Consider the following 22,174-nt stretch of genomic DNA (forward strand, 5'->3'; position numbering starts at 1 on the left):
TCTGAACTCTTCAGGTACACATTGTGCAAAGCTACAGCTATGCTAGCACTTGTATAAGCAATTAAACACAACGGCAGTGCAATTTTTCAAAACTAAATTGGACTATGCCCTATGGTCTTCACTCACTAATTTTAGCTAATTGTCATAATTGGTCCTTCATAAAAGTATTCACTCATTAATATTATTTTTAATCAGGCACAGTATATACTTTTGAACATTATGGTGGATTTTTTTGGGGCAAATTATGAACATTATGGTGAATTTAAATATAGTACTTTTGGGGGTATATTAGCTTTTTGTGGGAGTTCTCGTCTGGAGTATTTCAGCTTTGAAACAGTAACTGTGTACTTTTTTAAACAAGCACCCCCCCCCCCCCCCCCCACCCTTCCCTTCTGGAGCATTTGCCTGAAGGAGTCTATGTTCATCTGACCTTGCAGTAGAAGATTCCTCCTGAGACTACCTGAGACAATGTAGGCTCAGTTTTCTTGAAGGGAATAATATGTGCAGGGATTTGTTTTCTTCTCTCCGGGCCATATTGTGGATATGGAAGGGAAGGTGGGGGTGGCATTTTTTTTTTTTGTATTGACAGAGAGGTTGTGTGTGTGTTTTCTTTTTTTTTGTTTGGGTTTTTTTTGCGTGCAATTTTTCCCTCGTCGTCTGTAAAGCTCATCAGCAGCTAGATCTGCAGGGCTCACGCTGCACACAAAAAGTCTGAATATACCACACAGGAAAAGCAGCAGCCATGCAAGGCTGATGGTTTCAAGCACTTACCTTGATGTATGGCTTCCGTTCTTTTTCTGATGGCAGAAGAAAATGTAATGGCCACTACTAATGAAATTATTATGCCTTAGAGGACCTTTAGATCCATAATGGCAGCGACATATGCTGAATTGCATCAAGCGGAGAATGGTTATCTCATCCCCCCCGACCCCCAAATAAAAGACGCAGACCAAAAATCCAAATTGGGTTTATCGTGACATTTTGATCTGTTACACATCATTGGAAGAAAACAAGATAACACTATTATTGACCTTGTTTGGTCAAAAGACAAATGCCCTTCTTAATTGCATTGAAATGCGCTAAAGGAGAAACATTTGTAAGATCCATTGGTTCCTGAACTTGTTCCATCAAAACAAAAACATACTGTAAATGAAAACACATCCTCCTGACGATGTGATGTGGCTGTTTTTTGGAATTAACCATTCACACTCAAACTTGTTAAATGGGAGTCAACATACAACTGCCCCCATTTGAAGTGGCTCTGATTAATCCCATTTTATAACATATAACCCCACATTATTTTCCTTTCTTTTTTTCCCCCCTATTTGAGTACCATTCACGTAGTACATACACAAAGTGATTCAAGTACCATTCACATTAGTGGTGGGAAAAATATTGGAAGTGTTTTGTCTTGATCTCATTTTTTTTTATATCACAAAAACCTGGCATTTGAATAGGGGTGTGTAGACAACAGTATTTATAGCGCCTTAATATCTATTAATCCGGCTTTTAAAAAAAAATATTGCTATGCCTTGCTAAGAATCTAATGAGGCTCTTAAGAGTAGTAAGGGGATGTATGGTTGTTTACTTCTAGAGACAAGTGATAGCCTCTGGGCTCATTGGTAAACCTCATTAACATTCAGCAGCAATTTGGTCACCTGCAAAATATAGTCAAAGCGATAATGGAACATATAGGCGACCAATCAAGTCGTTCCGGAGAGGAACTGTAATCGGTTGCCTCCAGCTTGGCTCGTGTTGCAGAATAATATGATTCATCACATTGTTTCTCTGTCGCAAGGATACCTTTTGTCTGCTCCTTATTGACTTTTCTCTCTGCTCGTCATGCGTCTTACTGGCGGCTGCAGTTAGAAGTTATCCCTTTTTTTTTTTTTTTTACCACCCAATTTGGTCGATGTCTCGTTGAAAATATGAGCCTGAAGAAAATGGGATTTAAAATTAATCTGTTTACAGAAGCCCGATAAGGTGGCACAGTCAACCAAATGTTCTAAGTTGTTTTTAAAAAATGACTTGCAATGGAATCTATAATGTTGAATGTCATAACCAACTTCAATAAAGGCAGCAAAAGAACATGAAATGAGAACAATAAACACCTGTTCTAACTTATACTCAAAGCAGCAATAATATTTGTGTTTTGTTTTGCTCTACATTGGTTAACGTTAACATTTTTAACCATTGCCTGTACAAGGAACAGATTTGACCCTGATAAACCTTTTCCATTTTCATTATGTCCGATGGAAAATGTAAAAATCTGAGGTCAACAAGCGCTCACAAAAATTTAGATTTTTTTAAAAAATTATTTTCTTCTTAAAATATAACAGGCCAGGTGGTACAGTGGAGGGCTGGTTAGAACATCTGCCTCACAGTTCTGAGGATCGGTGTTCGAGTCCAGGGCCCATGTGTGTGGAGTTTGCATGTTCTCCCTGTGCCTGCGAAGGTTTTCTCCAGGCTCTCCAGTTTCCTTCCACTTTCCAAAAACATGGATGGTAGGTTAATTGAAGACTCTAAATTGCCCATAGGTGTGAATGCGTGTCTGTTTATATGTGCCTTGCGATTGGCTCGCAACCAGTTCAGGGTGTACCCTGCCTACTGCCCGAAGATAGCCAGCATAAGCCCCAGCACTCTAGCGATCCCTGTGAGGATAAGTGGCTCAGAAAATGGTTGGATGGCACGATATTACAGGCCACACCAATAATATACAAGGTGTGTTGGACTGATTTCACAAAAGATTTATACTTGTGGTTCAGCACCCACGGATTCACCAACGACCAGATCATTTACTGGTGGATTACCATTTTTTAAAATAAAATCATTATTCAAGTTCTGGCCCAGTTCCTATACTCTGTGAAAAGTGGGGTCCACTATATTTCAAACCCAAATGATGACTCTTCCCCTTCAATGTGGGGCAGACGATCAACCAGCACAAAGAGATCCTGCAGCGATTGCTCCGTTCAGTGCACGAGAAGAGGTGAGAGTCATGACAGAACAACTCGTGTCTGCTTTACCATGACAACGCACTTGCTCACAATGCCCTAAAGTATCCAACAGTTCCGGGCCGAGGAGAACATCGCCATACTGGAACAACCGATCTGGCAGCATGTCAAATTTGGTTCTCCTCTTTTCTAAGCTCACGGGGGTAATCAAGGGAACCTTTTTGAAGACGACGTTGACATCAAGAGGGTGGTGACGACAGCACTCCTAAGGAACACATTAAAGCATGTCAGAGAAGGTTTGACTCCTGAAGAATTATTTTGAAAGGGAAACCTTTTGTGAAACCAGTCCTGCAACTTTTTCTTCTTCTTCTTTTCCTTTCGGCTTGTCCCGTTAGGGGTCGCCACAGCGTGTCATCTTTTGCCATCTTAGCCTATCTCCTGCATCTTCCTCTCGAACCCCAACTGCCCTCATGTCTTCCCTCACCACATCCATAAACCTTCTCTTTGGTCTTCGCCCTTTTGCCTGGGAGCTCCATCCTCAGCATCCTTCTACCAATATACTCACTCTCTCGCCTCTGAACATGTCCAAACCATCGAAGTCTGCTCTCTCGAATCTTGTCTCCAAAACATCCAGCTTTGGCTGTCCCTCTAATGAGCTCATTTCTAATCCTATCCAACCTGGTCACTCTGAGCGAGAACCTCAACATCTTCATTTCTGCCACCTCCAGTTCAGATTCCTGTTGTTTCTTCAGTGCCACCGTCTCTAATCCGTACATCATGGCCGGCCTCACCACTGTTTTGTAAACTTTGCCCTTCATCCTAGCAGACACTCTTCTGTCACATAACACACCAGACACCTTTCGCCAGCTGTTCCAACCTGCTTGGACCCGTTTCTTCACTTCCTGACCACACTCTCCATTGCTCTGTATTGTTGACCCCAAGTATTTGAAGTCGTCGACCCTCGCTATCTCTTCTCCCTGTAGCCTCACTCTTCCCCCTCCACTTTTCTCATTCACGCACATATATTCTGTTTTACTTCGGCTAATCTTCATTCCTCTCCTTTCCAGTGCATGTCTCCATCTTTCCAATTGTTCCTCTGCATGCTCCCTGCTTTCACTGCATATGACAATATCATCTGCGAACATCATGGTCCAAGGGGATTCCAGTCTAACCTCATCTGTCAGCCTATCCATTACCACTGCAAACAGGAAGGGGCTCAGAGCTGATCCCTGATGCAGTCCCACCTCCACCTTAAATTCCTCCGTCACACCTAAGGCACACCTCACCATTGTTCTGCTGCCATCATACATGTCCTGTACTGTTTTAACATACTTCTCTGCCACACCAGACTTACGCATGCAGTACCACAGTTCCTCTCTTGGTACTCTGTCATAGGCTTTCTCTAGATCCACAAAGACGCAATGTAGCTCCTTCTGACCTTCTCTGTACTTTTCCACGAGCATCCTCAAGGCAAATAATGCATCTGTGGTACTCTTTCTAGGCATGAAACCATACTGTTGCTCGCAGATACTTACTTCTGTCCTGAGTCTAGCCTCCACTACTCTTTCCATAACTTCATTGTGTGGCTCATCAACTTTATTCCTCTATAGTTCCCACAGCTCTGAACATCCCCTTTGTTCTTAAAAATGGGAACTAGAAAACTTTTCCGCCATTCTTCAGGCATCTTTTCGCCCGCTAGTATTCTGTTGAATAAGTTGGTCAAAAACTCCACAGCCATCTCTCCAAATTGCTTCCATACCTCTACCGGTATGTCATCAGGACCAACTGCCTTTCCAGTTTTCATCCTTTGTAGTGCCTTTCTGACTTCCCCCTTAGTAATCATTTCCACTTCCTGGTCCTTCACTCTTGCCTCTTCAACTCTTCCTTCTCTCTCATTTTCTTCATTCATCAACTTCTCAAGTATTCTTTCCATCTATTTAGTACACTACCGGCACCAGTCAACACATTTCCATCTCTATCCTTAATCACCCTGACCTGCTGCACATCCTTCCCATCTCTATCCCTCTGTCTGGCCAACCTGTAGAGATCCTTTTCTCCTTCTTTCGTGTCCAACCTGGTGTACATGTCTTCATATGCCTCTTGTTTAGCCTTTGCCACCTCTACCTTGCCCTACGTCGCATCTCGATGTACTCCTTTCGCCTCTCCTCAGTCCTCTCAGTATCCCACTTCTTCTTCGCTAATCTCTTTCCTTGTATGACTCCCTGTATTTTGGGGTTCCACCACCAAGTCTCCTTCTCCCCAAGTACTCTCCTGCCTGTCCCTCTGATAACCTTGGCTGTCGTCGTCCAGTCTTCCGGGAGCTTCTGCTGTCCATCGAGAGCCTGTCTCACCTCTTTCCGGAAGGCTGCACAACATTCTTCCTTTTTCAGCTTCCACCACATGGTTCTCTGCTCTACCTTTGTCTTCTTAATCTTCCTACCCACCACCAGAATCATCCTACATACTACCATCCTATGCTGTCGAGCTACACTCTCCCCTACCACTACTTTACAGTCAGTAACCTCCTTCAGATTACATCGTCTGCACAAAATATAATCTACCTGCGTGGTTCTACCTCCGCTCTTGTAGGTCACTATATGTTCCTCCCTCTTCTGGAAATAAGTGTTCACTACAGCCATCTCCATCCTTTTTGCAAAGTCCACCACCATCTGCCCTTCAAAGTTCCTTTCCTGGATGCCGTACTTACCCATCACTTCTTCATCGCCCCTGTTTCCTTTACCAATATGTCCATTACAATCTGCACCAATCACAACTCTCTCGCTGTCTGGGATGCTCAGAACTACTTCATCTAGTTCCTTCCAGAATTTCTCTTTCAACTCTAGGTCACATCCTACCTGTGGTGCATAGCCGCTAACCACATTATACATAACACCCTCAATTTCAAATTTTAGTCTCATCACTCGATCTGATACTCTTTTCACCTCCAAGACATTCTTAGCCAGCTCTTCCTTTAAAATAACCCCTACTCCATTTCTCTTCCCATCTACTCCGTGGTAGAATAATTTAAACCCTGCTCCCAAACTTCTAGCCTTACTACCTTTCCACCTGCTCTCTTGGATGCACAGAATATCAACCTTTCTCCTAATCATCATGTCAACCAACTCCTGTGCTTTTCCTGTCATAGTCCCAACATTCAAAGTCCCTACACTCAGTTGTAGGCTCTGTGCATTCCTCTTTTTCTTCTGACGCTGGATCCGGTTTCCTCCTCTTCTTTGTCTTCGACCCACAGTAGCTGAATTTCCACCGACGCCCTGCAGGTTAGCAGTGCCGGGGGCGGGCGTTGTTAACCCGGGCCACGACCGATCCGGTATGGGATTCTTTAGATGAACGCTCATATTTGTTTGGCACAGTTTTTACGCCGGATGCCCTCTCTGACGCAACCCTCTGCATTTATCCGGGCTTGGGACCGGCCTACAGATTGCACTGGTTTGTGCCCCCATAGGGCTGCATTGGACAAGTTTACATAATATTTCTATAATTTATTATACATCTCAATGAGAATGTTCATCTGAGACAAATAGGGCAGACTGATTAATGACGCAATCCAATTCAGGCTTGAAGATGGATCTATTTCATTGATTAGCTGTTTTAGGCTTCCTTCCGCTTTGTGTCATTATTGCACCTTTTAGGTGATGAACAAAAGTGATTAGGAGTGATGATCAATATACAGTCACGACAAGCAGTCATCCCTGCTCCACTGAGTGGTTGGCCTCCCGAGTTAATGTGATACCTCTTAAAGAGACCCATTTGACTGCAATTTAAAACCCTACTTGAGTTGATTATGCCTCCCTGTGATTTCAGGCTGTACTTTTAATTACCTTGACTAAACTATATCATTTGTAAACAAGTGCAGCTTTTCATTCCTTTCACTCCTTCCTTAAACTATCTCTTTTCTCCACTGCCAGTTCAAGACTTATCGCAAGTGAAATCTTATAGATCCACTCAAATCCCAGCAATATGTGGAAGAAACGACAAGCAGAGCTGCCAAATGATGTTTTCAATTCTATTGCCTTTCCTCGTACACGCCTGTGGCTAAACCAAAGTTTCTGTGTGGAATCCTGAAATGTATCACATGGATTTTATCAGTACCTCTGAGTTGAGAATGGTTATAGAAATCATTTTAACATAAAGCTACATCAGCAAAGCTCTATTGTTCAACTTCAGTAACTAAAGGTGACTCCAAGAATTGTTTCATAAGCTGCAGGAAGAATTAATGTGCAAAAACAGCAAGGCAACAATAAAGGTTGTTGGATCCTGCAAGGGAAATTGAATTGCTTTCAGCAGGTGGATAAATTACGTAAATTGTGAACAGCTTTTTTTTTTTTTATTGGAGGGTTGTAAACCTCACAATGTCGCCTACTGCCCACAAGCAACGCACAGTTGTTTTTAATAGGTGTCTTTTAATCGCTGCTTTTAGATAATGAACGGAGAGATTATAGAGCATGGGTGGGGAACAGTTTCTATCAGGGACCGTTTCAATTTTTACAAAGCCCTCTAAGGGCCATACTATACTTATGAAAATATGATGCAGTGATATATTATGAACGTTTGTGGGTTCATTGGTTTTTGTGTTATATAATTGGTCCTCTCAGGTTTTGTGAAATTATTTCATTCCTTTTTCTCTATCTGGGCAAAGTAAGTCACCACTTGCAGGGTTTTCTGATACTCGACCTTTTTTAGGCAGGTTACAATGAACGTCCAATACAGTAATTCACATTCCAGAACCCCCACAAAATTAGTATATACTAGATTTTGAAGCCTTACAATATGTAATACAAAAATAAATTATGCATGTGACTTGATTTTATTTTTGTTCATCCTCCTGTTCTACATTGAACGTGTGTAGTTTTAAAAGGCAGGCTGTTGAAAGATGTCGGACTCAGTGAATGAGATTGTGGAGTTGGCTGTGTTGGCTCAGGTTAACATTGGCTGGTAAATGGCTAGCTGTTAGCCAGCCTGCGTGTTAAGTTACTTGGTGCAAATTGTGTCCATCAGCAACTTGATTGAATGTGCTGATGTGTTTGTTCTCTTTGCGTTTGTTCAAAAAACGATTAAAAGTGCACCAGCACTGGTGTCTATCCTTGACCACCTGGGGAGAGATTACAATGTGCTGTTACTAGCAGTTGGAAGAGCTATATATTTTTTGATCGATCACGTCATTGTGTCCATAGAGGAGAGGGCTGGCCCTTAAGAAATTCATAGTTTGATTTGATTTCAATTGTTTTGGTTACAACTTGATTCGTTTCATTATTTATTTAAATTTGATTATATTAATTCACTAACAAGTACAAATACACAAATATTTTACAATACATGTTTACAATTTTGAAACATTTGTTTTTTATGCCATATTTCATATGTCACATCACATTTTTCTGTAAATGTACAAGTAAACTTGAGGGGATACATTGCAAAAAACATTTCAATAAGAAATACAATTGCTTGCATCAAAAGTCACTGATGGTGTTGTGGTACACTTACCTGACTTTTGAATGGGCAGCGTGGGTTCAATTCCCACTCAATGACTGTGTGAATGTGACTCCCAATTGCATAAGCCAGTTCTGCTTTTAAATACGAAAACACATTTCGCTTCATCTTCTTTTTTAAGTGTCAATTGATCCCAAAATCTGGTTACACTCTTTCCTCATGGGTCATGCTTCTTATGAACTGCGATTTGGCAAGGGATGACTGTTAAAAATTGGTTCTCTAGAGTCCCTCGAGAGTTTTTAAAAACCTGACCCCATGAGGCCAGTTTAATTTCTTTGATCAAACCCACAAAACTTTCAACATCTCATGCCCTAAACACACACATTTAAGTCTGCTATTTTGGTTGAAACCGACCATTTCAGGGCCATTATTACCATTGTAAGAGGTCCCTCAAAGACAAACTTGTCCTGGAAAACATATAATAGACAGACACTAAATTAAGATGTACTCAGGTTTTCCTCATTGTGTGGGCAACAAAGTATGATGACCCGCCATAGAATGTAAAACTCTTAATAATTCAACCCTACAAGATCAGCACTCAATCTCAATGTCTCTGCTGGCAGAAGGATGCAATAACATGGTACTGTTTCTTTGATTTTTATAGGTCCTAGGATCCCTATCCCTGGCCTGGGGTCCTTGTCAGAGCGTTTTGCGATTCATTATCGACTTTATGTACTTATTTCTAAACAAGGTAATTGGGTATGAAGGATACTTGCACTAGAAGTAAATTTTACTAGTCAGAAGGGTTTTGCATGTTTCAGTCACCTGTCAAAAACCGCGTATCTTTTTACATATCTCGTAAATACTGTACATTGCACATCATCTCAGCTTGTTACTCTAAATATGAGGAGTTTCATCAGTGTGGCTATGGAATCAGAATGTCCGTACCCAGTTGTTGCTTTTTAACAGGTAGAAATTATTTGCTATTCCCATTTGTCCTGTTCAGAACTACAGGTATCTATTTTGTGAGTTTAATATCCCTGCAGTCTTTTGTGTGTGATTTCAGGAGCGACACCTTTATTATGGTATGCGTGTCCATTTGCTCATACTTGTGATGGAGGTTGAGGTCAGTACTTCCAGAAAAGCGGATATAAAGTAAATGCTAGAAACATTGGCTTATATCAGGAATGTTTAATGGATAAGGAGGATGTGGAGTTAATGGGTGTGCTTGGTTAATGGCCTCCTATTGCCTTTAATAGCACATCGTTAATGGGAGGTGTGCTCGGGTGTTTCGAGTCATGACAGTGAACTCCAATGCCCTAGATTACCCCCACCCCGCGCACTGACTGGACCCCCTCAAATGCATAATTCACAACATAATGGATTTGATTTCTGAGTGCACTCACTGTCTGACCACTCCAACCGGCTGGTGTCTTTAAGAGCAGTTCATTTGCAGATGCAATTTATGACGTTTTTTATTTTATTTTTTTTTTAACAGGATGCTTGTGTGGTCGAGTATGCGGAGGAAATCATTTCAAAGACTAATGATTGTGCTTGCAAGATCAGTTTCTCTACCTTATGGCACATTATTAAAACAGTGCCAATCAGCCTCTTTTCGTGGTTAATATGCGTTTTATCTTTCACATCTAAGCAATGGAAGAAAATGCAAGTGGGAATATGCGAGAGCCTGGAAGCAACACTTTTTTCGGAACAATTTCAATTAAATCCAGATCGACTGCTTTGATTGTGCTGTGAGTGACTTCAGAGTAAGACAGTAATGAATTAAGAAAAAACATTCAGCCTTATATCCGGCTGGCTCTCTAATCAAAAGGGATACAAGTGAGTGAATGTGTTGCTGTTCATTGTGTTTTCTAAATCGAGTATCTTTCTCTTCTATGCAGCATCAAAGCTTCAATGTTAGCAACAAGAGCTCCGGTAGATGAATGGAACAAACGGTGACAACAAGACACCTGTTTGTTATTTGGTGTTATGATGTAGAAAGGTTCCCTTGAGCAGAATCAATCAGGCATCATGCTGAGTGAAAAATGGCAGAACTTTTAGAAACATGCACATATAAAGCCCTCCAGGAATGTTTACCAGATCGTTCCTCATTACACAAACCAACACATCGCACCGGTAAGCCTGTGACTGTTAGTGATGGACCACAATGCAATGCGCTCACTAGGTGTTTGGAGAAAATTACTCACTTCTTCCTCGGGGCTTATTTTTGTTTCCTCGCTCAACCATCCAGTGTAATGCACTGCTGATGCAAAGCACTCACACCTGCTTCTCTAGGGATTGTCCAACAGCCATACTGGGAAATATAAGAGAGCGCCAAAGTAGAACCAAACAAGATGACATGTAATTCCCAGATGAAGTTATGTGCTCATATTTCAAAACAAGGGCTATTGCTTTACTGTGGGCATATCTAATGTGAACAGTCAGTGAAGACTCGAGACATTACAGTGTGTATGGTCATATTATAATGACTCTTGTAATTTCATCACTGATGGAAGTCCTCCGGATTTTCCCGGAATTCCAGTTTTTTTAATTTTCATGAAATTTGCTCCGAGAAATTGAGGAAAAATTGCCTAAAATTAATCCGGATATTAGTTGACAACATTGAACAAACATGCTTTCAACTTGCTTTCACGAGCGTAGCCTTGTTGAGGCACTAACACTAGTAAGAGTAACGCCCCTCCCCTCGCATTCTCTCAAGACGTCGCTTATTTTGTGTGGTCTTGACATTAATTTACATGTTTATTTCATAAATGTTGTTAACTGATCAAGTCTACTCCAAAACAACCGGTATTCACCCGGAAACAGGAAATGCAAGTTAACCGTACTCAGGATGTACGGAGCAAGTACGAAAGCGCAAGTACACAACTGCTTCACGTAATGCGAGCGCATTTACGTCGACAGTCATCAACATCATGAGGCATGTCAAAGGAAATTTAGTTACACCAGGGGTGATCATGGCGTCCATCGTGAGGCAGTGTGATGGCGTAAAAAACAAACGAAAAAAAAAACATTACACTATCATCCACCTTGTCTCTTGATTCAGGTGTGGCCAATACGTCAAGCACATGCACATAAAGGCGCATTCTAGTAAGGCGGCCTCCTATTTACGACAGTAAAATATATATATATATATATATTAAAGGCAGCTGATTATACTATTAATATTACTAGATCTACATCCAAGATAGTGAGCAATATGGTTGAGTGTATCAGTACAACGACGTATCAAGTTTGAGACTTAACTGTCCTGTGTAGAAATTCTAGGATATATTCTATATCTATACTTTAATATGGATAATATGGGGAAAAGGACAATTTTAGATGTCTTTTTACTGAACAGTTCATTGAATTCATTTGTCTTGAGATAAGATAGCATATTTTAAGCACATTTTAATGACAAATGTGATTTTGTGCTATGGAGTGATAGGGGGATGGGGTGCAAAAATATGTGGGCTTGGCCCCTGGGGAACCTCTGCCCAATTTTTTTTTTTGGTCAGAACTTTTTTTTCGTCTGAATTTTGTTCACACATATCGCCAGAATGCACCACAGCCATCCATTTTTTTTTTTTTTATTTCACGGGGGTGCATGCCCCCAAACTCCCCTAGTGCTCGCTTTTGTATTTCCAGGAATTTTCACAAAAGTCCACTTTCATCTCTATTTCATGTTGATTGAGAAATGACGCACCAGAAACACAAATGTTTATTTTCACTATCACCGCATTGTGCATTTAATTGGAGCCAGTTTGCCATTTAGACAATATAGGCAAATGCTTAAGGTCCTGTTTGCCTCCTGAAGGAGTTTACAATTGGTTGGGGATTCAAAATACTATAATTTTGAGCTCGACAATTCATCGAAATTTAGTTGTAATTTTGGTTATTGTTTGCCTTCGAAAGATCATATAAATCATGATTGGAGAAAAACAATCCGGGAACTGTAAGAATAGTAAATCGATTGGCAATATACAAATCCTGGCTTCGGCCCATCAGTGCATTTGTCTTTGAGCATGAGACATAGGGACTCTCCGGAAAGTCAACTCTTCTAATCTGCTACAGCATTTTAACCCTGAGCCCACCTTTCCCTAACCTTTGTGGAATACCTCATATGGTCGGAAATACATTAAACGGTCCTTCCTTACGAACATAGGAAAGGACAGTGTATTCGTTTTTTTTTGGTATTCCAACCCCCCCCCCCAAAAAAAAAATAGCATTAAACTCCAGGATTTATACTGTAGTGACATCTAGTGGTAGAAACTGCAGCACTGTTTAAAATGAATTCGGGGGGTTTCCATGAATCAATTTTAATCCTTATGCATCAGTTGTCCATTTTTTGGGGAAATTTTTCTGGACGTTGTTTTCAACCAAGACAAATCTGTCAAAGTCAAAGGTAAATGGCCTAAACTTTGGCCATGCAGTTTTGAACAAGTTTTTTTTTCTTCTTTTCCTTTCGGCTTGTCCCGTTAGGAGTCGCCACAGCGTGTCATCTTTTTCTATTTAAGCCCATCTAGTGCATCTTCTTCTCTAACACCAACTGTCCTCATGTCCTCCCTCACAACATCCATATACCTTTTCTTTGGTCTTCCTCTCGCTCTTTTGCCTGGCAGCTCCATCCTCAGCACCCTTCTACCAATACACTCACTTCCTCGTCTCTGAACATGTCCAAACCATTGAAGTATGCTCTCTCTAAATTTGTCTCCAAAACATCCAAATTTCACTGTCCCTCTAATAAGCTCGTTTCTAATCTTATCCAACCTGTTCACTCCAAGCGAGAACCTCAGCATCTTCATTTCTGCTACCTCCACTTCTGCTTCCGGTTGTTTCTTTAGTGCCACCGTCTGTAATCCGTACATCATGGCCGGCCTCACCACTGTTTTATAAACTTTGCCCTTCATCCTAGCGGAGAATCTTCTGTCACATAGAACACCAGACACGTTCCGCCTTCAGTTTTGAACAAGTTAAACTTTAAAAACATAGCACAATTTCCAAGTAATTAGAAATTAGGGTTGACATGATCAAGTTTTTTGGGGCTGATCAGCGAGTTTTAAAAAAAATTATAACAAATCACTGATCAGATCAAAAGATGGAGCAATAAGTCTGTTTAAATGACCTATTCATTCACTGTACATACCCGTGTACTTAATTGTTCCATATATATATATATTTACAATAGATAATGTATCTTTGCAATTGAGCCATGGTAATGGTCGACTATTAGATGGCAGCAGTGCATACAGCATTAGTGTATAAAATTTTTGTAACATTTTTGTTAGTTGGTGTGCCAAGAAGTCCTGTCCTGAACACTGGTTACCACCAACACGTTTTTTCCCCCGTTTAAGAGTCAATGCGATCCATTTGGGTTTTCATCCCCACGGTAACGAGTGTATATGGGTGAATTTGAGTTGACAAAACAAAGCCCAATGATTGCAAAAAAAAGGATGCGGGGGTACCAGAAAAGGTAACCGGCTTGTCGTATGGAAAATATGGTAATCGGAGTTTTCATTGCTGATTAAATAATCAAGTTTATGAGACTTCAGTTCCAAACTAATTGATTCAATTTCAAATTGTACGATTTTGAGTCAGTTTGTAAATGCAATTAAGCAATACAAATTCAAATTGTTTATTCTGCTGGCTCTACTGAGTCAAGTTTCAGGAACTGCACTTTCAGAAAATGTCTGTTCACAAAGCAACTGCATTCTAACACCCAAAGGGCAAATGTATCCTTAATCCTGTGTTCAGGGCGGCTGTCATGGAGGCAAACAGACACCCGATACCTCAACCGCAGGCCAACGTAGGCACTGAAACTGAGAACATGTAGCTAGCGTTTACAGACAAAGCAACAATGGAAAACGGACAAAGTGGGACTGTAGGCGAAGCATTAGCAGGATTTCCACCTGCTACCGTCTGTGGGTGTCTTGTGACCACACATGATGCTGTAAATGAAAATTGTTTTCTTTGCCTGAGGGGGTGGGAGCGGTATATATGTCTCCCCAGAAAACCTCAATTTCATGCTGGCCGTTTAATCATAGCCAGACCTATTTAGTGCTCAATTACAATGAAGCACAGAAAAGCATGAAAAGCTTGTAAAACCTCTCACTTCCCATAAAAGTTTTAGTCTATTTTTCCTGAATGACACACAGCATTAAAAACGGCATGATTGGGGTTTTTGTTTTCCAAGCCACCGCCGGCTTCAGCACACAATGTTAAAAAAAAAACCTCATGTTGCCTGGTGACAGAGGGGGAGCCATTATGCTCAGTGGACCTTGACCCATGATGCCAAACTGACATAATTCCCCATTTGCTATCAGTCCTTATCCTTCCAGCTACACTGAAGCTAGACTTTGTCAACTAAAACACTATCCTACACATTTTGGAATTGTGTGTCGTGAGGTGCCCTTATAGTAACTACTTTATTTTTATGAACTGCGGACAACAGTCAATAAATGATATATATATATTTTTTAAATCTATACAGTATCCATCTATCCATCCATTTTCTATACTGTTTATCGGGTGTGCTGGAGCCTATCCCAGGTACTGTATGTTTGGGCGAGATGCAAGGTACACCTAGAACTGGTCGTCAACCAATCACCGGGAACATATAAACAAACATTTGCACCCACATTCACACCTACAGGCAATTTAGAGTCTGCAATCAACCTTACCATGCATGTTTTTGGGATGTGGGAGGAAACAGGAGCACCCAGAAAATACCAATGCAAAAAAGGCATGCAAACTCCACACAGGCAGAGCCTGGATTTGAATCCCGGTCCTCAGAACTATGAGGCAGATGTGTTAACCAGTCGCCCACATAGCGTCTTTGTATGGGTGCATGCTGTTTGGGATGGTAGAATGTCTTTTTTTTTTTTTTTCTACATTTCAGTGTCATATTACTGGAAGTTGTCATTTGTGTTGACAGCATGCTGCTTCAAGTCACAGTGTTTTTGCGGGTTGTGCACTGTACAATGGTGCCATGAGATACAAAATTAATTGCAGTTTTCATGCTTAAAACACAATCTCAAATCATTTTTTCTCATTTAAATGAATGGAAATACCTTTAATCCATTCAAATAAAGTCCTTAGTTTTTTTTTAAAATAGAATTTTCCCTTTTCTGATTGACATCTTGTCACAACAATGAAGTGTCAAATAATTTCCTCTGTCTCTGATTGGCTCACACTAAAACAGAATTCAGATAATTATACGCTGAGGCGCGTCAGCAACATACATACACACACGTAAGCAATGCTTTGGTTTGCAGATTGATCATGTTTTATGTATACGTGTTCCATTTCTGACATGGGAGCCACACCAAACGTCATCCCTGTATTCCAGGGGTGTCAAACTCATTTTTCTCACGGGCCGCATTGTAGTTCCGGCTTCCCTCAGAGGGCTGTAGTGACTATGAAACAATAAAAATATTCAATCGTCTCATCATATTTACATCATCAATTTATGAACTAGTTTTGGAATCAGAAATCAAGGGCAATGTGTTTTTCAATTGGTCACAAAAATGCTTGTAATATCTCAACTTCATAATTTATGATAATGACATTTTGAAATTCTGGTACAGATTTTGCAAGAATCAGGAAAATTGACACTCTCGATTTGGCTCCTCGGGCCACATAAAATCATGTAGCAGGCCAAATCTGACCCCGGCCATGAGTTTGACAACTGTGCTCTATACTATTGTATTTTATTGTTTAAAATATAATGTAATATCAATTAAATAGAATGTTTACAAATATTTTTGCCATAATTTCAATTCAATTTACAAATACAGTATATGTAGAGACATTACACAGACGATCATAGCTTCTCAGTAAGTTGCAGTAATATTAGTTTCCTGTGAGTATTGTGATTTTAACTGTCTCTGTGTGTTATGCCACCGTTAGTTTAAATATCTGTTGCTTAAACAGTTATAACACCGCCTTATTGGTGCAATACTCTACCCCCTATGCGGCATTTTGCAATGTTCGTTTGCGTTAAGTGGACCTTATTAATTTATCTATCTATTTATCTATTTAGTTGTTTTTAATACACATGTAATTCTCTTTGTTTCACTGTTAATTTTGACAGTAAATTTCAGGTGAGGGTTGCAATTAACATTTTCAGTGTTTTTTTATTTTTTATTTTTAAATGAGTTGTTCAATATCTGCTGCTTGTTATAAGAAAGGCGACCGCATTACAAAGAGCCAGTGTCTCTGTTGAGCTTAAACCATTTCCAGCTGCAGGGATACTCACTTGAGCATTTTGTTTGTAACCAAGATACTCAAAATACTCAAGGACTCATTTCAGCCTTACTGTAAAGTGAGTTGAGTTCACTCTCACCGTACAGTGATGGTACAGTTTGTAATCATTTCATTGATTAAAGAACCAGTGAAAAATAGCTTGTAATGCCATATTTGTAATGAGTATCTCCAGAACTGCTTCTCTTCAATTCATTTAGCAAAATTTTGATCAACCAAGTGTTGGCAACCTTTGCTAAACATTCAACATTCCAGTGATGGCTGTGAAATGATAGTTATACATTTCTCGTTGTGAAGCTGTCTAACAACAATTGTATGGATTCTATTGTGTTGTCAGGCGATATTTTTTTACTGGTTGATAAAACTTTGTTGTTAATGTTACATGAATGATGAATTCATTGCCAAGTTTTGAGCACCCAGCGGGATATCTTGTGCACATTATGAGTTGCAGGGGAAAAGATAATGTCTTTCGAAGTGTGAACGAGAGACTAATTTATCACTTGCAGTGTATTTTTTGCCTCGCATGGCTGTGCATCAATTTGGCGTGATACCCACGTTAGACCATATCGGGCTTTTTTTGTCCTAAAGCTAATAAATGTGTTGGGCTTTGGACAATATATCTCATGGAACTTGTAGATGGGAAATGGCAAGAAAGGGACTCAGTTATTTGTGGAAAGAATAGCAAAAATTAGTTCAGCTGGCCTTCAGGCAAAGCCTTTTGGTGAAACATCCTAAAAAATAAAAAAAAAGAAAGAACTTGTCTTCCGTCTTTCAACACACAACTGGACCTTTTTTCCCCCGACCCGATTCCCTCCAAAATGGCCATTTGTAAGTTTCATGAAGATGTAGGGCAACATTATTGGGAGGCCGGGTCACTCTATGCCCTCCAACAGATGGTGCAGCTGGAAAAACGGCCTGAAATCCTCACACTGTACAATCCATTTTATATGATTTGCCACCTGGTTTCTTCCCAGTACACAGACACTTGAATGCATTGACCAAGATTGAGTCTTTTCTCGCCCAGCACGTTGCTTTTAGTAACAGAGACAATTCATCAAATATCCTTACTAACTAGGAACAACAGTATGTGATGAAAGGATCATTAAGAATTATATACATTTTTGCTAAAATGATTGTTGATTTATATGTTTTGGAGCAATTAAGTCAAAATGGAGTTCTGCACAGGTGCTGTTGGGAACTTGAATGACAGAAATAGAAACAAGTTCAGACCATTCACAGAAAGGTTCCCACATCATTCAAAATATTTTTAAAAGTGAAAATCAAATAATTTTCCATTCCGTCACACAATGAATTTAGTCAAATATACCTCCCTGACTGCAAGATGGGTAGAAAATTATTTGATTTGATTGTGTCAAGCCTAATCCCTATACTCTTAAATTAAAGGTGAAATTAATACTTTTTGCTTTATAGCAGAGTTTCACATTCTTTGCCCACTTAAAGGAAATGGAAGGACCGCAACGCACCTTTTTGCGAATATTATACAGTTTTTATTCTGAATACGAATCTTAAATCCGTTATTAAGGAAACATTTTTATTTTTCAATTATTTGCACCAAATGATCGCACATTGCTGTATCCGCCGGAAAAGGACAGAAACATGGCGGAGAAAGCCGATCAGGTGCATGACGTAGGACGTTGTGACAACAACATGGATCCCGTAGGTCTACACTGTAAGAACCGCAATGAATTTTACGATAATTCAAGCGATGAAGATTATTCTGAAGGGTCCCACGAAGAGGCTGAAGAATACGAGCTTTATGAAGGTGTTTAAGGTTATCAATTTGAGCCAGTTAGACAGCACACATGTTCAAATTGAGATGAAGTAGCTGGCGATGAAGATGCCGACACAGGAGTCAGACACATCGTGAAGGATATGCTTTGTGTTGGAAATATCAATTGGTAAGAGTTTGTGAAGTTTTTTTTTTTGGTTTAGTTAGTCATTAACTGATAAATAGTAAAGGCTTCGATATTCTGAAATGTATATACGAAATTTTCTGACTTGTTTTGAAATTATGCAAACGCTGTGTATTTCGTGATTTGGTACACGACAACTGCGACAACTACTTTGCGTGTAAAATGCTTATTATTGCACCAAAACACACAGAAGCCGATAACGTAGTTTAAGTTGGTATATTTTCACAAATAATGACTTTAATGAACGTAATCCATTTAAAATGTTGCCGTGTTTATTTTAGAGCTATAGCTGGTCATAACTTACTTAACCAAGAGAAACAAAGTCAAAGTTCGCAGACTTTCATTCATAAACGCCTGTATTTTTTGCTAAAAACATCAAACAGGATATGCATTTTATGGAACAGTTGAACATATATTTTCATTTAGATAAGATGATTTGGGTTAGAAATTGCATATTCCATACACTTTAAGTGGTAACTATACAATGAATTGCAATAACATCGACATGTACATATGAACTACTGATTAAAAAAACACAAGTCTTTAATTTAGCAAGGTAAACATGATTCCAAGAGCCCTTTGCCAAGAAAATGGGCGCCTGCTTGACAATCAATAAAACAGCCTTTTACTCTTCACTTGGCACACCAATAAAAAGTGACCCGGTCCCAACCCGAAGGCTGCTTTAAAGTAAATTGTGTGAACCGGGGGTAAAGTTTGGACTATACTGCGTATTCTTTCCACCATTTCCTTCAGCTTCAGTCACGCAAAATGGATTGTATATACAATGCAACCATGCTGAAAGCTTGCAAGATGCTCGCCTTGGACATCAGTGGTTTTTTTCAGGGAGGGATGGGGGGAATACCATTAGTGTGATGCGATGATGACTGTGATGTGTAATTATGGAGGGCTTGAAAAAGCAAAATTACGGCACACCTCAAATGTGACATTTCAGCCCATTTCATGGAGTAGCATGAAAGGGATGGAATGCGTCAATGACGTAATTGCACATCTTCCTATGTAGTTGTCAAAATCACTTCACCAAGTACAAACTCAATATTATCCACACACAGTTAATAACACAGACTATGTGCATCAAAGGATGGAGCTCATTAAATTGCAACCACAAGGATGCTGAGGGGACCCTGATGGCAGTATTTTTCCAAATCATGCCACATCCTCCTGAAGTACTACAGCTCGTTGCATAACAACATAACTTTTAAAAAATGTTCAACTAATTCGACTCAGGTAAATATTGGGCACACCTGCCTAATGCAATAACTCTCTAAATAATCTAAAACAACAGGTAAAATTCTGCTTTTACAAACATAAATAATGTGGCACTCAGAGCACATCACCAATGTCAAAGTTTCATACTTGCCCGAATTTTGTCATTTAAAATAAATCCTGCATTAGCCACTTAGAAATTAAAGACTATAAAAAAGGGAGGTGCAGTGTTAAGAGTAACAATAAGTTCTGTGATGTGTGTGCCACTCCACTAAGAGAACTGTACAAATAAAAAAGATAATTTTGCTGGGAGACGCTGCTCATTAACTATAACGCCTTTTACATGGAGATCTACTGAAGCGGATGGTGCTGCCACTTAGTGCTTTTAACACATCAGGGCAGAGAATCCCTCTTTTATAGCTCTAACGCAAACTCGAAAGGCAGAAAAACTGGATTAACTTCATCTTGCCATTATGTATCATTCCTATTTACACAGAACAGCACGGAAAAAAATGGGTTACAGACAGTGTAAGAGTTCGAAAATCGGTGAAGCATTGGGCAAAATATAGTGACTGCTGAGCAAAATACCTGCATCTACAAAACCATGCCATCTTGCTTATACTTGGATCAGACTACAAGACAAATTTTGTCTCATAATGTCTATGTTAGACAACTTCCATAAAATCTTCCTGTATCTCGGTAAGACAGTGGCAGCACTACATGCATGACATGTATCCCAATATCACCGTATACTGTCTTTTATGATCACTGGGCTTGACCAATGACCAGTTGGGCAGGTGTGACCGAAAAACAGTTCTACCAAATACATCTTTAGAGTGAGAAAATGTGTGTAGCCAGCACATGCTCTGGAAAGGATGTTTAAGACTGTCAATTCAAGGAGGGCATGACATATTTTCACTTACTTTTACAAACGTTACAAAACGTTATTCCTAACCTAGCAAGCGAGTGCTTGTACAGTTTGTATGCGCACTTGTTCTGTCAAATCATGCTCTAAATGTTGACAATGACAATCAAGTATGTTGTCAGTGGAAATCATGGTAGGGGACGTGGCAGTCACAGTACACAATTCTATTGATCTTGGTGAATGTATACTGTCAGAGTGTCGTTGCTAATTGTCACACTACATGGAAGATATCACCTCTTCCTCCCACACACACACATACATAAAAACATGCTAGACTTTTCATTTTGGCATTGTAGGGCTATCAAGGGGCTAAATCGGTGGTCGTGAATTATGTCACAATACAAGAAGTTCTGTCAGGATCTGGGAAATCCCCTGCGATGGCTAATGGGGGCACTGTGGGGGTTAAAAAAACTGTAGTCTGATCTAGGCATTTGGTTACCCAATCTGCATTGTTTTACACCTTATATTAATATAATGAGCCTATCCTGCTGTATTTTAATTTTGGCCATGGTGGTACTTGGATATTTTTGTAAGGTAATTGGTGTAAAAAGTTCAAGAATCTCTTCTTTAGAGACGGTTTAGTTTAAAATTGTCCAAATCTTTGAACTTTCAGGCTCAGCAAATATTCTCAGATTTCTGTAGTTCTCCATGAAAGCAAACTGATTATCTTCGTGTTTAGTTAAAATTAGTCATTTGCGGACAAATACTTTTACTTTGGAAAGCAACGCTCAACATTTTCAACTGTTTTGGAACTTTGCAGACCTTAACAGTAACTGAAAAGGTTTTTTTTTTTTCATGCAGGAACGGAAACTTAATTAACTTTTACTAAGACAATTCATTCATTACTCCCAAAAATTTATTGAGACTAATTGTTAAAAAAATGTTAGTTCCAGTCCAACATACTGACTTTCAGTGAGCATATTTTGACAAACAATGTTTACAGCTGCAATTAATATATTGCTTCTTTAAATTTAAGAATAAAACAATTTCACTTCAGTTGCGTTTCAACAATTTCTTCCTTAAACCTGAAATGCTGTGTTACAAAAGAAATAGAAAAACAACTCAATAAGTATGTACAGCAAGTTTTTAAAAAATATACTATAAACGCAACAGGCAAGCCAGCATATGTTAATGCAGTTGAAGTAGTGATAAATTTACTGGCCCATTTGCTAACTTACTTTGTGCTATTAATTTTAAGTTTGAGAAAGGAGGATAGATGAATAACGATGTTCTGAACTCCTGTTTCCATGCCAGTGCTGTATTGAGTACTTTATACTACAGTATAAAGGCTGGCTTCATGTTCTTCATTGTGCAGCACTAACTCAAGAGTGCCTCTCCTGGTTGGAGCTGAGTAGTGCAATCCATTTTTTCCTCCATTCCCCTCTATACATTTTCTATTCCACTGAGATCTGCCCCAACTGACTTTGGGC

The 22,174-nt window shown here is 39.7% G+C and overlaps 1 protein-coding gene across 1 annotated transcript in view; it reads left to right on the forward strand.

Annotated features, from left to right (window-relative positions):
• LOC133504850 (CD166 antigen homolog A-like) overlaps positions 1-22,174 on the forward strand; it is a 74,524-nt gene that overhangs the window by 24,408 nt on the left and 27,942 nt on the right. The window lies entirely within an intron of this gene.

This window comes from Syngnathoides biaculeatus, chromosome 8 (genome assembly GCF_019802595.1).
Source record: "Syngnathoides biaculeatus isolate LvHL_M chromosome 8, ASM1980259v1, whole genome shotgun sequence".
Lineage (NCBI taxonomy): Eukaryota > Metazoa > Chordata > Actinopteri > Syngnathiformes > Syngnathidae > Syngnathoides > Syngnathoides biaculeatus.